The sequence below is a fragment of the Canis lupus genome, chromosome 5 (assembly GCF_048164855.1).
Source record: "Canis lupus baileyi chromosome 5, mCanLup2.hap1, whole genome shotgun sequence".
Classification (NCBI taxonomy): domain Eukaryota; kingdom Metazoa; phylum Chordata; class Mammalia; order Carnivora; family Canidae; genus Canis; species Canis lupus.
Window position 1 is genome coordinate 9,379,957 of NC_132842.1, and position 15,547 is coordinate 9,395,503.

The 15,547-nt window shown below is 36.9% G+C and overlaps 1 long non-coding RNA gene across 1 annotated transcript in view; it reads left to right on the plus strand.

Annotated features, from left to right (window-relative positions):
• The window catches only part of LOC140633209 (uncharacterized), a 109,410-nt gene that overhangs the window by 90,573 nt on the left and 3,290 nt on the right, over positions 1–15,547 (plus strand). Inside the window, exon 2 of the long non-coding RNA XR_012030836.1 lies at positions 4,391–4,481. This is a non-coding gene — a long non-coding RNA (uncharacterized lncRNA). The remainder of the gene's footprint in view (positions 1–4,390; positions 4,482–15,547) is intronic.

The following is a 15,547-nucleotide window of genomic DNA, read 5'->3' on the forward strand; positions in this document are numbered from 1 at the left end:
CATATGGCTCTTGTCCCTTCTTTTATTAATGTAGTGTATCACACGGATTGATTTGCAAATGTCAAATCACCCCTCCAGCCCAGGAATAAATCCCACTTGGTCATGGTGAATAATCCTTTTAATGTACTGTTGGATCCTATTAGCTAGTATCTTGGTGAGAATTTTTGCATCCATGTTCACCAGGGATTATTGATCTGTAATTCTCCTTTTTGGTGTAGTCTTTGTCTGATTTTGAATTAAGATAATGCTGGCCTCATAGGATGAGTTTGGAAGTTTTCCTTCCATTTCAGTTTTTTAGGAACAGTTTCAGAAAAATAGGTATTAATTCTTCTTTAAATGTTTGGTAGAATTTTTCTTGGAAGCCATCCAGCCCTGGACTCTTGTTTGTTGGGAGATTTTGGATTACTGCTTCAGTTTCTTTGCTGGTTATAGATCTGTTCAGGTTTTCTATTTCTCTCTGTTTTAATTTTGTTAGTTTATATATTTCTAGAAATTTATCCATTTCTTCCAGATTGCTTAATTTGTTGGCATATGATTGCTCATAATATTCTCTTATAATTGTTTTTCTTTGGTGTTTGTTGTGATCTCTCCTCATTCATTAATGATTTTATTTATTTGAGTCTTTCTTTTTTCTTTTTGATAAGTCTGGCTAGGAGTTTATCAATCTTCTTCTTTCAAAGAATCAGCTCCTAATTTTGTTGATCTGCTCTACTGTTTTGTTTTTTAATTTTTATATCATTGATGTCTACTCTAGTATTTATTATTTTTCTTCTCCTGCTGGATTTAGGCTTTATTTGCTTTTCTTTTTTGCAGCTCCTTTAGGTAGAAAGTTAGGTCATGTATTTTAAATGTTTCTTGTTTCTTAAGAAAGGCCTGTATTGCTATATACTTCACTCTTAGGAATGCTGGTGCTACATCCCAAAGGTTCTGAACTGTCATGTTTTCATTTTCACTTACTTCCATGTATTTTTTAAATTCTTTTAATTTTCTGGTTGACTCATCCATTCTTAGCAGTATACTCTTTAACCTCCATGTATTTGTGGTCCTTCCAATTTTTTTCTGATGATTGACTTCAAGTTTTATAGCATTGTGGTCTGAAAATATGTATGGTATGATTGCAGTCTTTTTGTACCAGTTGAGACCTGATTTGTGACCCAGTATGTGATCTGTTCTAGAGAATGTTCCATGTGCACTCAAGCAGAATGTGTGTTCTGCTGGTTTAGGATGAAATGCTCTGAATATATCTGTGAAGTCTATCTGGTCCAGTGTGTCATTCAAAGCCCTTGCTTCCTTACTGATCTTCTGCTTAGGTTATCTGTCCATTGCAGTGAGTGGGGTGTTAAAGTCTCCTACTATTATTGTATTATTTACAATTGTTAGATCTTCTTGTTGGATAAATCCTTTTATTGTGATATAGTGTCCTTCATCTCTTATTATAATCTTTGGTTTGAAATCTAGTTTGTGGGGATCCCTGGGTGGCTCAGAGGTTTAGCGCCTGCCTTCGTTCAACCCAGGCCATGATCCTGGAGTCCCAGGATCGAGTCCCATGTCAGACTCCCTGTATGGAGCCTGCTTCTCCCTCTGTCTGTGTCTCTGCCTCTCTCTGTGTGTCTCTTTCTCTCTTCCTCTCATGAATAAATAAATAAAATCTTAAAAAAAAAGAAATCTAGTTTGTCTGATATAACCAATAGTCTGATGGCTACTCCAGCTTTCTTTTGATGTCCACTAGCATGATAAAAAAATTCTCCACCCCTCACTTTCAATCTGGAAGTGTATTTGAGTCTAAAATGAGTCTCTTTTAAACATCATAGCAGTGGGTCTTGATTTTTTTAATCTATTCTGATACCCTACATTTTGTGATTAGAACATTTAGTCCATTGGCATTCAGAGTAACTACCAAAAGATACAAATTTAGTGCCATTGTACTAAACACCTGTAAAGTCACTGTTCCTGTAGATTGTCTCTTTTCCTTTCTGGTCTTTGTTGCTTTGGGGCTCTCTCTCTGCTCAAAGGACTCCCCTTTTATTTTTTTGCATGGCTCATTTAGTATTAAATTCCTTTAGTTTTTGTTTTTCCTAGAAATTCTTCCTCTCTCCTTCTATTCTGAATGACAGCCTTGCAGGATAAAGTATTTTTGGCTGCATATTTTTCCCATTTAACACATTGAATATATCATGCCAGTCCTTCTGGCCTACAGGTCTCTGTGGACTGGTCTCCTGCCAGCCTTATGTAGCTACCCTTGTAGGTTAAGGACCTCTCATTCCAAGCTGCTTTCAGGATTTTCTTTTTACCTTTGGGATTTGCAAATTTCACTATTCTATGTCAAGGTGTTGACCTATTTGTATAAGGTTTGAAGGGAGTTCTCTGTGCCTCCTGAACTTGAACACCTGTTTCCTTTCCTAGATTAGGGAAGTTCCCAGCTATAATTTGTTCAAATAAACCTTCTGCCCCATTCTCTGCTCCCCATCTTCTGGGACCCCTATTAAATGGATATTATTTTGCTTTATGGAATTGCTGAGTTCCCTAAATCTCCCTTCATGGTCTAATAATTTTCTTTCTCTCTTCTTTTCAGCTTTCTTATTTTCCATCATTTTATCTTCTATGTCACTGATTCAATCTTCTGCTTCATCCATCCTCATTTTTATAGCCTCCACTTGGAACTGAATCTTAGTAATAGCATTTTTAATTTCAGCTTGACTAGACTTTAGTTCTTTTATTTCTACAGTAAGGGATTCTCTAGTGTCTCCTATGCTTTTTCTTTCAAACCCAGCTAGTATCTTTTTTTTAATTTACTTTTTATTGGTGTTCAATTTACTAACATACAGAATAACCCCCAGTGCCCGTCACCCATTCACTCCCACCCCCCGCCCTCCTCCCCTTCTACCACCCCTAGTTCGTTTCCCAGAGTTAGCAGTCTTTACGTTCTGTCTCCCTTTCTGATATTTCCCACACATTTCTTCTCCCTTCCCTTCTATTCCCTTTCACTATTATTTATATTCCCCAAATGAATGAGAACATATAATGTTTGTCCTTCTCCAACTGACTTACTTCACTCAGCATAATACCCTCCAGTTCCATCCACGTTGAAGCAAATGGTGGGTATTTGTCATTTCTAATACCAGCTAGTATCTTTATAATCATTGTTTTAAATTCTAGTCCAGACATCCTAACTTATATCCATATTGATCAAATCCCTAGCAGTGTGTACTATATACTTCCTGTTCTTTCTTTTGGAGTGAATTTCTCCATCTTGTCATTTTGTCCAGAAAAGAAAGGAAGAAAGAGAAACAACAACAACAATAATGGGAAAAAACAAAGGAAAACAAAAACAAAACAACAACAACAAAAGAAACTAGGTCCTGGATGTGTTTTGATTTGCTCGTTAAAAGAAACTAGATCCCAAAATAAGAAAGTAAAACTTTCTTTTTATTGTTTTATATACGTATACATATATATAACAATAGTATGAAGAAAACAAAAAACTAAAAATAAACATATATATAATATATACATAAAAGTAAAAATTTAAAAAGAATTGAAAAATAAGAAAATAACTGAAAAAATAATACCAAAAGACTAAGGAATTAAAAAAACAAAGAATGTTATATACTGTTTTCTCCAAGAGCTAAAACTTTGCAGCCCTCTATGATCAGTAAACTTGGTGCAAACTAGCTGTTTGTACTGGTCTTCTAGGGGAGGGGCCTGTTGTGCTGATTCTCAGGTGGACTTGCTCTACTACAAATGTGCCTCCTTTGAGCAGAGGCAGGGCTCAGTGTAAATGGCTCCAGATCCCACTATGTGGCACTGTTTTGCTCCATGAAGGCTTTCAGCATCAATGGACAGGATGACTATGGTAGCACCCCACTTTCCAGCCCTAGAGCTGAAAGTTTGCACCCCCACCACCACTCTTTAGTGAACCCTTACAGAAAAGCAGCTACTTACTCTTGTCTCTCTGGTTTCCATCAGAACTCTGTTCACCTGGCCTGTGACTGAAAACTTTTATCTCAGGCACATGACTGAGTTTCAAAACTAAATTTTATAGACTCCTAGGGTGTGGTCTTGAGCTAATCCTCCATACCTCTGGTCTTTTGCTGGACCCCTCCAAGGAAAGCGGTGGCACAACTGTGCAGTAGTTTGCAATTTATGGCAATGCAGAGCAGAAAGCCAGTGCCTGGACCTTTTGCTCTCAACAGGCTTCCCTGCTCCTTTACCTGGGAACTCTGCTGCACTCAGGCACTCCTGTGCTTCTTGTGACCCCAGAGATCCTGAGACCACACTGTCACACCTGGGATTCTGTCCCCCTTTGCCACCTGAGCACTTTTAAGCCAGAGACTGTAGCAGACTTCTAAAAGTTCTGATTTTGTGCTCTGCTTCCTATAATACTTTGCAGAAGCCTTCTTAAGCAAGCTCCCTCCCCTCTGCCATATCCTCAGATATATCACTCTGGATTCAAGTCTCTGCATCTCCTACCTTCCAAAAAGGTGGGTAGGTCACTTTTCTATTTGTAGAATTGTATCATTTCTTTTCTCAGGTGTTCATTTGATAACTGTATAACTGTATTTGAGGAACCAAACTTAGAGTTGCTACTTGAATTAATTCAAGTGCATCTCTTATGAGCTATCACCAAACCACAAAAAATATGAGGAAATTCTTAAACTGCTTTAGTAATATTGCTGATGGTAGTGTTAGTTATTGATATTTGAGATTGTTGGATGAATGAATTGTGAGATAAAGCAAATAATTAATTATGTTGATATAAGGGAAATGGAATTAGTTGGTCATGAGAGAAAGGAAATACAAATCAAAGACTTTAAGTAAAATCCTACAGTTTTGTATTTGAAGTATGAATATAAACCATGGTGTATGGAAGTTTCTCTTATAAAATGAATTTCTTAGTTCTGTCCCCTAAAAGGCACTGGAAAACACATGCAACTCAGTTATAATGAGTACTGCTAGAATCCTAGCCTCAACCATTCCCACTAAAGGGAACAAGAGTAACTTGGACAAATGGCTGATTCTAGATCTGGAGCAGGCAATGGATCTGGAATCCCTTATCACATCAGAAAGTAAGGAAATTATCAAAGACACTAAGGCCATGATGAAAGACTCTAGCCACAGCCTTAGGGACATAGGACTGGAAAAGTCTGACTGGAAAAGGCTGTGAATAGCCAAAAGTGAAATAATTCTTGTGTCAATAAAAATAAGAGTGGTAATAAAATTTTAAAACATCAATGAATTATTAAAATTCCTGAGTCTATTATGAAACTTAAAAAACATCGTGGTGCACTTTTGGAAGATGCTAAAGAACCAACTCATTATTCTAAAAACTGATAAATAAAAGCAAACTGATAATATCATGCATTCATTGTGCCTTACCTATACAAATTTACCTTAGCATATTAGTTTGCTATGACTTTCATAACAAAGTACCACTACTGGGTACTTCGGCTTAAACAACAGAAATTTATTTCTCATGATTCTGGAGGCTGAACATCCAAGATCAAAGTATCATTTCTTCCAAGCTCTTTCCTTGGCTTGCAAATGACCACTTCTCACTGTGTCCTCACATGGTTTTTCCTCTGTGTACCTACATCCCTGGAGTCTGTCTATGTATCCAAATTTCCTCTTCTGATAAGGACACCGGTCAGATTGGGTTAGCGCCAATCTTAACAGCCTCCTTTTAATTTAATCACCTCTTTAGGGACCCTAACTCCAAATACAGTCATGTTCTGAGGTATTAGGGGTTAAGACTTGTATGAATTTGGAGGAGGGGACACAACTCAGCCCATAACACTTAAGGTAACCAAGCAACTGAGGAGAAGTATTTCTTTACAGAAAAATTCCAGTTAATAAACAAGGAAGGTATAATAGAATTAAATATAATTTTTCTACATTCTATAATGAATTAGTGTACTTAAACAATGGCTGGTAAACTACAAGGCAGAAGACCAGACTTTATGTATCTCCTGATGGAATATTCTTGTCAAAAAAAAAGAAAATCAAACCTAAATGTGAAGGCTCTATCTCCAACTACCGATCTATAGGAGTACTGGCAAATGAGGAGGAACATGTTAAACACCACCACCAAGGATAAAATCCACAAAATCTATACTACAGGAAATACTATAGGCCAAGCAACCCAGTTTCTTCAGTAAGTAGATTGCAAAGAGAAAAAAAAAAAAACGAGATGTGTAAACATTGCAGGGACTGTAAAGACCTGTGAAGCTGTTATGATATATGAATCTTTGGGTGTTCTGATTTGAACTAACACTAAAAAATAACTATGAGACAATTGGGAATCCTGGATACTGACTGGATATTTGTTTATATTAAGGAAATATTATTAATTTTTAAGTGTGATAGTAAAAAGAAGCCTTACCTTTTTTTTCTCAAGATTTTATTTATTCATGAGAGACACAGAGAGAGAGGCAGAGGCAGAAGCAGGCTCCATGCAAGGAGCCGATGCGGGACTTGATCCCAGGATCCCAGGATCATGCCCTAAGCCGAAGGCAGACGCTCAACCACTGAGCAACTCAGGCATCCTAAGAAGCCTTACCTTTTAAGAACACATGCTGAAATACTTAAGAATGAAATGATGTCTTGATTTCATTTCAAAGTATTTCAGAGGAGTGTAATTGTAAGTATGAATAAAATAAGATTGGCCATGTGTGGGGATAATTATTAAAGCTGGTTGATGGGTATACGAAGGTTCTTTTCACCATCCTCTCTAGTTTTGTGTATGTTTGAAATTTTCCTCAATAAAACTTAAAAGATCAACTCCAAATGAGTTCCTATTACATTTGGAATAAAAGTCCTAATTCCTTACTTGAGCCCCCTAAACCTTTTGAAAACGACTTCTATGACCAATCTCGAACAATTTGACTATTATACATGCAGTTCCTTCTGCCAAGAGTGCTTCACCCACAGGTCTCTTTAAGGCTTCTTTGATTCTGGTCTCTGCCCAAACATGAACCTTTATAAGGAGATCTTCTCAGAGCTGTCTTGCCTATACACACCCATCCACTCACCCTGTCACTTCTTATCATCTAGACATCCTATGAGCCTATTTTTCTCACATTTATTTTATTTCTCTCACTATACTTACATGTAGCTTGTACTATACTTATGCATGGCGGTTCTGTAGAGCCTGAAGCTGTGTCTGACATATAGTGAGTGCTCAATATTGAATGAATGTTTAATTGAAGATGTTGCCTACCAACCTTTTTTTTTAATCAATGGAAATTTGATAAAGACCTGAAACCAGGTGTTATGAATCATCTTAGCAAAACTAAGGTGGTACTTTACGCATTCATTTGTTTAGTGGAGAGTGTTGGATGAGGGTGACCAGGCCAGAGATAGAGACTGGAGAAATTATTTTTTTCTAAGATTTTATTTATTTATTCATGAGGACACACAGAGAGAGAGAGGCAGAGACACAGGCAGAGGGAGAAGCAGGCTCCATGCAGGGAGCCCGCTGTGGGACTCAATCCTGGGTCTCCAGGATGAGACCCTGGACTGAAGGCGGCGCTAAACCACTGAGCCACCTGGGCTGCCTGAGACTGGAGAAATTAAAGTGTTCTACAGCCTTGTCTCAGTGCAGAAAGGGAATGGGAAAAATCGGCTTCTAGGTGGAGGAAGGAATAAGTATTTGATTTTGTCATATTTATAAAGAAATAATAGTTTAAATATGACAATTAAAAATAGTGAGATAGAGCTTTGTATGTAAGCCTCTAAGAAAAAAAAACATAGTAAAAATAATACCACTAAATACAGGAGCATAGATATTCTAAATTCCCAAGAAGGTTAAAAAAATATAAAGGAACATGATCAGTTTCAATAAGAGTAAAGTGAGGGGAAAAAGGAGTTTAAAGAAACTATGATAAATAGTAAGCATGAAATAAGATAAATTGAATTTTAAAATCTCAATAAATATGAATGAATCGAACTTCCTAATCAGAAGACTCTTATAGTTGTTTTTGTAAAAGGTTAGTCATAGATTGTGTATAGATATGACAAGAAAAGGTCAAAATAAAAATTAAATGTATAAGGTTTAAGGCTACTGTGTACATGTTTTAGCAATCTGCCATTGTTTTCAAACATGCAAACACACATCCAAACAACTAGGAAAAATAAAATCATGGCTTCCAGCCTGTTGGAAAAAGATGGAACTACTTGACATGCCTATAGTGTTTGTGGTTCTGAGTGCACCCCCCGCCTCAAGGACTTTGCACGCAGGTGGTTCTTACTTCCTAGAACAGCCCCTCTGCTCTCCTTCCTTCTGCTTTGTTGGTTCCCATTGGACCTTCTGTTTAGGAGTTCCCATTCCATGAAGATTTCCCAGCTTCCTAAGTGTAGAGGCCCTCTCATAGATTCCATAACATCTTGTATTTACCATCGCAATGGTACTTATGAGATGGACTCGTAATTGCCTATTTATTTGTCTCTCTCCTTCCAGAATTCCTTGAAGAATGGAATGTATTTTCACTTGTGTAAGGCCAGCACCCAACCAATTGGTAGATAAATGCTGGTTAATTAAGAAATATTTGTTGGTAGGTGAATACAATTCTTTGCTCTCATCTGTGACTTTTAAAAAATCATTAATGCAGTTGTGTCCTAGAAGAGTCTAGGAGATACCTTGAAGTTTAACTAGTACAACCTCCTACTTAAGGGCTTCTGTTCCCTGCATCATCTATACGAGGTGGCTATTTAGCCTCTTTTTTTGAGCCTCTAATGAGAATCTCATTTCTATGAAAATAGAATTTTTAAATCTTTGAGTTGCTCTAACTAAAAATAATGCTTCACAGTTTACATTACCTGCTTTTACCAGCCTTTTAAAGACACTGGGTGTCCTTAATCTTCTTCTTCAGTCTTTGATTCTGGGTATTTTCCTCCTCTGCCATACATATTTATGTTGATGATTTAGGTAAATAATGTTAAGTAGGTCAGGAAGAAAAAGAAAAACAAGACATGAAAGTAATCTTAAGGGTAGCAATAATAGCACTTTAATTTGAATTTTTTCTAATAAAGGCTGTAATTTATAATGGCAAATATAAATTATAGGGCTTCTGGCTTCAGAAAAGATGTAGTAAGCACACTCCACCCTGTCTTTCCTTGGATGCAGTTATGATACCTAGAAAGAATGCATGAAGCTGCTATTTGGGCACTTTGAAAAGTAAATAGTAGCAGGTAAATTAGAGAAGGCCAGAATTTAAAATAACACTGAGTTGTCAATGGGTTTACCATTTTTCTCCCTGCAGAGTCTGTTGGCCTGGACTTAAGGCAGCCTGAAACCTAGACTGGATATTGGTGCAGAACAGGTGTTCCTGTTCCCAGATGACTTGATTGTTTAAGTAGAAAATTCTAATTTATTTACAGAAAAACCTCCTAGAAGTTATAAGAGAGTTTAACAAAGTTGGGATCCCTGGGTGGCGCAGCGGTTTGGCGCCTGCCTTTGGCCCAGGGCGCGATCCTGGAGACCCGGGATCAAATCCCACATCAGGCTCCCGGTGCATGGAGCCTGCTTCTCCCTCTGCCTATGTCTCTGCCTCTCTCTCTCTGTGACTATCATAAATAAATAAAAAATTAAAAAAAAAAAAAACAAAGGTTTAAAAAAAAAAAAAAAAGTTGCCAGATACACAAAGTCAAAAGATAAAAATCAATCCTGTCTACATATTAACAATGAGTAATTGGAATTTGAAAATTTTAAAAACATAAAATTTACAAGAGCTCAAAAAAATTACTTAGGTATTAATCTAACAAAACATGTACAGAATCTCTATGCTGAAATATACAAAACAACAAAGAAATAAAAGATGATCCAAATAAGTGGAGAGCTATACTGTATTAATGGATTGGAAGACACTGTATAGTAATGTCAATTTTATTTAATACAATTCCAACCAAAGCCCAACAAGATTTTTTGTAGATTCACATAAACTGATCCTAAAATTTATATGGAAATCCAAAGAAACTAGAATAGCTGAAACAGTTTTGGAAAAAAGACTACAGTCAGAAGAATCACACTAGAATGCGTAGGTCAATGGAACAGAGTAGAGCAGAAATATACCCACATAAATACACTCAATTGATTTTTGACAAAGGTACAATGGTAATTTTATGGGGAAAAGGCTAGACTTTTCAACAAACAGTGTCGAAACTGCCTAAATTCTAGAATATTTACCTGGAATGTTTCTCATACTTCAAACTCTGGTTAGGACTTTGACCTACAAGTCCAATGAATAAAAGGAGCAAGATTCCTTCCTTGGTTCCACTTCAAGTAATATTATTTGACTGGATATGAGTTTGAGGAGTAGCCAGAGTTAAAGTTGAATTCTAGGTTTCTTGATAAAAATCTCAGGATTCTTTAACTTTCATGATATAGATTTGAGATTGTTAGGGAATAAGCAACCAAAAGGAAGACTGCATCCTTATATGGAGAACTGACCACAGCTGCCTCATTCTTAATAGTCAGGTTGTAGATTTCAGTAATAGCATAGGCTACAGATTTTTTGCATATTAATGCAATTTATATTAATATGAAAAAATAACTTCAACCTAAATATTTTTAACTTTTTAAAAAGATTTTATTTATTTATTCGTGAGAGAGAGAGAGAGAGAGAGAGAGAGACAGGCAGAGGGAGAAGCAGGCTCCATGCAGGAAGCCCGATGTGGGATTCGATTCCAGGTCTCCAGGATCACGCCCTGGGCTGAAGGTGGCCCTAAACCATTCAGCCACCTGGGCTGCCCAAAAATTTTAACTTTAAAAACATTAATGGTGGGGTGCAACTCCCACCCATGACAAAAAATTTGGTAAACTAGGGGTAAAGGGGAACTTCTTCATCCTGATAAAGAATATCTACAAGAAACCTACAGTAAATACTATACTTAATGGTGAGAGCCTTGAAGCTTTCCAGCTAAAATCAGGAACAAGGTAAAGATGTCCCTTCTTACCACTACTGCAAGTCCTTACTGGTCAAACAAGACCAAAAAAAAAAAAAGCAAAAAAACAAAAAAACAAAAACAAAAGAAAAAAAAAACAAAACCAAAAAAGGAAATAAAAGGTATAAAGATTGGGAAAGAAGACATAAAACTATCTATTTTCAGATGACATTCATGTCTACAAAGAAAATTCCAAAAAATTGCCAAAAACCTCCTAGAACTAATGAGCAATTAGAGGAAGGTTGCAGGATACAAGGTTATTATACAAAAAAGTCAGACGCATACATACACACACACCAACAAGAAGGAAGTGGACTTTGAAATTAAAAACACAATTCTATTCAACAAATAGTGTTGGGGAAACTGGACATCACTATGCAGAAGAATGAAATTGGACCACTTTCTTACACCATACACAAAAATAAACTCAAAATGGATGAAAGACCTAAATGTGCGACAGGAATACATCAAAGTCCTAGAGAAGAACACAGACAGAAACCTCTTTGACCTCGGCTGCAACAACCTCCCACTAGACACATCTCCAGAGGCAAGGGAAACAAAAGCAAAAATGAACTATTGGGACTTCATCAGGATAAAAAGCTTCTGCACAGCAAAGGAAACAACCAGCAAAACTAAAAGGCAGCCTACAGAATAGGAGAAGATATTTTCAAAGGACAGATCTGATAAAGGGTTAGTATACAAAATCTATAAAGAACTTATCAAACTCAACACCTAAAAAACAAATAATCCAGTCAAGAAATGGACAGAAGATGGGACACCTGGGTGGCTCAGCAGTTGAGCGTCTGCCTTTGGCCCAGGGTGTGATCCTGGAGTCCCAGGATCAAGTCCCACATCAGGCTCCCTGCATGGAGCCTGCTTCTCTCTCTGCCTATGTCTCTGCTTCTCTCTATATGTCTCTCATGAATAAATAAATTTAAAAAAAGAAATGGGCAGAAGACATGAATAGACATTTTTTCCTAGGAAGACATTCAGAGGGCTAACAGACATGAAAGATGCTCAACATCACTTATCATTAGGGAAATACAAATCAAAACCATGATAAGATACCACCTCACACCTGTCAGAATGGCTAAAATTAATAACAAGAAATAACAGGCATTGGTGAGGATGTGGACAAAGGGGAACCCTCTTGCACTGCTGGTGAGAATGCGAACTGATGCAGCCACTCTGGAAACTAGTGTGGAGATACCTCAAAAAGTTAAAAATAGAGCTACCCTATGATCCGGCAGTTGCACGATGACAATTTACCCAAAGGATACAAAAAGACAATTTGAACGGCTACATGCACCTCAATATTTATAGCAGCATTATCAACAATAGCCAAACTATGAAGAGAGCCAAATATCCATCAACTGAGAAATGGATAAAGAAGATGTGATACACACACACACACACACACACACACACACACACACTGGAATATCACTCAGCCATCAAAAAATGAAATCTTGCCATTTCCAACAATGTGGATGGAGCTAGAGTGTATTATGCTAAGTAAAATAAGTCAGAGAAAGACAAATACCATATGATCTCACTTGTATATAAATTTAAGAAAGAAAATAGATGAACATATGGGAAAGGAGGAAAAGAAAAAAAAGAGAGAGGGAAACAAACCATAAGAGCCTTCTAGTGATAGGGAACAAACTGAGGTTGATGGAGGGAGTTGGGTGGGGGATGGGTTAATAGAGGGTGGGTACTAAGGAGGGTACTTGCTGGATGAACTTGCTGGGTATTTTATGTAAGTGATGAATCACTGAATTCTACTCCAGATATCAATATTGCACTATATGTGAACTAAAATTTTTTTAAAACGTAATTTACATTAGCATCCAAAATTAATGAAATACCTAGATATAAATTTAACAAAATGTGCACAAGATCTATGTGAGGAGAACTATAAAACTCTGATGGTTGAAATCAAAGAACTAAATAAATGGAGAGATGTTCCATGTTGATGGATAGGAAGACTCATATTATCAAGATGTGAGTGCTTCCCAACTTGACCTATAGATTCAGTGCAATAAAAATCCCAGCAAGTTATTTTATAGATATCAACAAACGAATTCTAAAGTATATAATGGAGAGAAAAAAAGACCCAAAATAGCCAACACCATATTGAAAGAGAAGATTAAAGTTGGAGGATTGACACTATTTTATTTCAAGACTTATTCTAAAGGTACAGTGGTATAAATAGTGTGGTATTGGGGAAAGTGTAGACAAATAATAGATCAATGGAACAGAAAATAGAGCTCAGAAATAAACTCACATATAGTCAAATGGCATTTGATAAAGGAACAAGGCAATTCAACAGAGCAAAGATAGTTCCTTTAAAAATGATGCTGGGACAACCATACATCCATATGCAAAAAAATATGAATTTAGACACTGAACTTAAACTTTTCACAGAAAATTAACTCAAAATGGCTCATAGGTCTAAATTTAAAATGTGAAAGTGTACAACTTCTAGAAAATAACATAGGGAGAAAATTTAGGTGACATTTTTAGGTACACCAAAGGCATTTACATGTAAGAAATCATTGATAAACTGGACTTAATTAAAATAAAAAACCTTTGTTCAGCAAAAGACAATGTCAAGAGAATGGGAAGATGAGCCACAGATTGAGAGAAGATTTTTGCAAATGTTACATCTGATAAACTATACAAAGTACTCTTAACATTAAGAAAACATATAGCCCAATTTAAAAATGAGCCAAAGACCTAAACAGACACCTCACCAAAGAAGAGATACAGATGGCAAATAAGCATATGAGAGATTCTCCACATCCTATGTCATCAGAGAAATTCAACTTTTTTGAGAGAGAGAAAGAGAGCATGAGCATGCACTCTGTGCACAAGAGTGAGAGGTGAGGGGAGGATGGAGGGAGAAGGAGAGAGGGAACCCTGAGCAAGCTCCATACTCAGCACAGAGCCCACCCTGGGGCTCGATCTCACAGCCCTGAGATCATGACCTGAGTTGAAATCAAGAGTCAGACAGGATGTTTAACCAACTGAACCGCCCAGGTGCCCTGGGATACGCAAATTTAAACAATGAGATGACATTACATACCTGTTAGAATGATCCAAATCCAGGACACTGACAACACCAAATGCTGGCAAGGAATGGGGAGTCACATGAAATCTCGCACATTGCTGGTGGGAATGCAAAATGGTATAGCTACTTTGAAAGGGAGTTTGGCTTTCTTACAAAACTAAACATAGTTTTACCATATGATCCTTAAGATGTACCCCAAGAGGTCACAAACACGCCCATAAAAATACCTGCACATAGATGTTTACAGCAGCTTTATTTCTATTTACTAAAACTTGGAAGCAATTAAAATGTCTTTCAGTATGTGAATGAATAAATAGATAGCATTACACCCAATAAATGAAATAGTATTGTTAAGAACAAATGAGCTATTGAGCTGTGAAAAGACATGGAAGACTCATAAATGTATATTGCTAAGTGAAAGAAGACAATCTGAATAGGCTACATATTATATTAAATTATATGACATTCTGGGAAAAGCAAAACTATAAAAACAACGAAAATATCAATAGTTGCTGGAGTGGGAGGATGAAGAGAGCCCAGAGAATTTTTAAGGCAATGAAAATACTCTGTATGAGATTATGATTATTAATATATGTCACCATATATTTGTCCAAACCCGTATAATGTATAACATCAAGGTAGAGTGAACCCTAAGGTAAACTATAGACTTTGCATGATTATGATTTGTTGATAGAGGTTCATTCTCGGTAACATACCATTCTAGTGAGTGATGATAATGGGGAAGGGGGAAGGCTATGCTTGCAGAGTGTGACAGCAATTATGTGTATCATCCTCTCAACTTTGTTGTAAGCCTTAAACTGCTCTAAAAAAAAGCCTTCTTAAAAGAAATAAGAGCTGGGGCACTTGGGTGACTCAGTCAATTGGGTCCCCAACTCTTGGTTTTGACTCAGGTCATGATCTCAGGATTGTGGGTTAAGTGGGAGTCTACTTCCCCTCTCCCTGTCTTTCTGCCCCATCCCCCCTCCAAAATAAAACAATAAATCTTAAAAAAAAAAAAAAAAACAATAGCTGAGGGAGTTCATCACTACTAGACCTGCCTTACAAAAATTGCTAAAGGGACTTTTTCAAGCTGAAACTAAAGGATGCTAGACAGCAACATGAAAGCACTTAACAATATAAAATCTCTGGTAGAAGTAAATATATAGACAAGTATAGAATCCTATATTACGGGATCCCTGGGTGGCGCAGTGGTTTAGCGCCTGCCTTTGGCCCAGGGCGCGATCCTGGAGACCCGGGATCGAATCCCACGTCAGGCTCCCGGTGCATGGAGCCTGCTTCTCCCTCTGCCTGTGTCTCTGCCTCTCTCTCTCTCTCTCTCTGTGACTATCATAAATAAATAAAAATTAAAAAAAAAAAAAAAGAATCCTATATTACCATAATGATGATGTGTAAATCATTTTCAAGTCAGGTATAGAATTTAGAAAAGAAAAGATAGAAATAACTATAACTAAAAACTTGTTAATGGACACAAACATAAAAATATGTAATTGGTGACATCAGTAACAGAAAGTGGCT